The following is a 2,438-nucleotide window of genomic DNA, read 5'->3' on the forward strand; positions in this document are numbered from 1 at the left end:
TCTTATACAGTACATGTTACTCTTCAAACATTTTGACAGTATCATTTAGGATTATCTTTTAATGTGAAAACTAAAATTTCAGAGTTGGATAGAAAACTACTGGCAAACTCCTATCCATCCATCCATTTTCTAAACCCACCTAAAACTGAGCAGGGTCTTGGGAGCCTAACCCACTAAGCATAAGATGCAACGCAGAAACAGTCTAGATATAGGGCAGCAGTCCATCTCAGGGTGAACACACAGGCCAATTTAACACCATCATTACCTTACCTGCATGTCTTTGGGAAGAAACCAGAGTACCTGGAGAACATGCAAGCTCCATATAGGGAGGAAAAAGGACATGAACCCTGATCTTCTTACTACAGGGAAGCATTGCTACTACTGCACCACCCCAGGGCCAAATATTAGATTAGATCAGATAAACATTATTAATCCAAAGGTGAAATTCAGAATATATGATATAAGAAATGGATGAAAATACATGTACAAAGAGTCCAAAGCTGGCATACACCTATGTGGCTAAATGAAATATTAATGGAGAGGTGGGTCCTAAATATTTATAGGATATTTCAGTTCTTGACTTTCTTGAAGATATATCCTGATTGATTGATTCGTTGGTTTGAACGTGTGATTTTAGATTGAAACATGATGTGGAGTAAGTGCACTTCAGTAACAACTGAAACCTTTTAAAATAAATGCGGTGCGATGTTGAAAAGTTCTTAGATCTGAGTAATACAGCTTGAGGATAAATAATGGAAAATATCCTTATACGTACAGAAGCGATCATCTTGTCTTGGCGATCTAAACAGCAGTCGTGGAAGACATTTGATTTGTTCATACACTCTTAAAAATAATCGATTTTGGTTTTTCAGAGCGATATCATGGGAGAACCATTTTCGGTTCTCAAAAGTCCCGACCACATGAAGCATAATAATTAAAATGCCTTTTAGCATTTCTGACATTATGTGTTTTTCCTACAGTGTGGCCTAGTAGTTAACGCTACGGACTTCAAATCCTGTGGTTGTGTGTTCAAATCCTGGTACTGATGCTGTGTGACCGTAAACAAGTTGCTAGACCTGCTTGCGTTCTAAAGGGAATGAAACCAATTGTATCATAAATGTTACAAGTCGCGTTGGATAAAGGCGTAAATCTCAATATTTATTTTATATATCAAGATTCAACCCTTACGAGGCACAACATCTTGTTAAATACAATATTCTTCATTTAAATTTCCATATCTAGAAAAACAGAATTAAGGTATTTTCAGGGACAATAATTTGAGAAATGATCTTGCACATTTTAATTATGCTTCAATGGCATTATTTAGAAGGCTGCAGGCACGGATGGCATGTAAAGAACAGACGGGTACACTGATAATGGATAAGAAGTAATTTTGGGACATCACAAGTTAATCATCCTGTTCCCTTCTAGTAGCGATAATATATTTTTCGGGATGTATGCCATACGCTTGAGAATTAAGTCACCGAGAGAAAAAATGTTTTAGTAAAAGATGTAAGTAAAGATGGGTGGCGCAGTGGTAGCACTGCTGCCTCGCAGTTAGGGGACCCGGATTCGCGTGGAGTTTGCATGTTCTCCCAGTTTCTGTGTGGGTTTCCCCCGGGCGCTCCGGTTTCCTCCCACGGTCCAAAGACATGCAGGTTAGGTGCATTGGCAATTCTAAATTGCCCCGTTTGTGTGTGTCCTGCCCGGGATTGGTTCCTGCCTTGTGCCCTGTTTTGGCTGGGATTGACTCCAGCAGACCCCCGTGACCCTGTGTTCGGATTCAGCGGGTTGGAAAATGGATGGATGTAAGTAAAGTTATCGCATCACAGGTTAATCATCCTGCGCCCGTCCAGTAACTATCGTTTACGTTTCGGGAGGCTGCATGCCACCGACACAAAAATTGTTTTAGAAAAGGTTGGTAAATCATTGTATATATTTTATTTATACAGGCACCTCTGCGTGAAACTTCGTTCATACCCTGATTTCTATGCAGTACCTTAAAGAATCAAGCATTACGCGAGTAAATTGAGTGAGCTGCGCAAAGAGCGTTAGCGCGTATTTGGCTAGGCGTTCGTAAAGGAGAGTACTGTAACTTTTTTTTTTAAGAGAATCGCATTTAGATCTTGCACTAAACCGTAGAGAGGGGAGTGCTCTAGTAATGATTCTCTCTGTAACCCTATCCCTATACCCTAGCCGCGTCCCCTGCCCTGTGCCACAGTGCGAGCCCTGATCTTAAAACTTCACAGATTTTGAGGTTTGATTGACATTTTTTCCAGGTAGTATGTTTTTTTTTTACTGAATTATATACAACATCGACCATGCCACGTTTTCCATCTGTCTAGTCAACTATTATTAATTTTCAGTCATTTTTTTGTACAACCAATCACCAGCAGCACACACTTTTAACTACATTACCCAGAATACAACACTTCAGC

Source organism: Polypterus senegalus, chromosome 12 (genome assembly GCF_016835505.1).
Source record: "Polypterus senegalus isolate Bchr_013 chromosome 12, ASM1683550v1, whole genome shotgun sequence".
NCBI classification, from domain to species: domain Eukaryota; kingdom Metazoa; phylum Chordata; class Cladistia; order Polypteriformes; family Polypteridae; genus Polypterus; species Polypterus senegalus.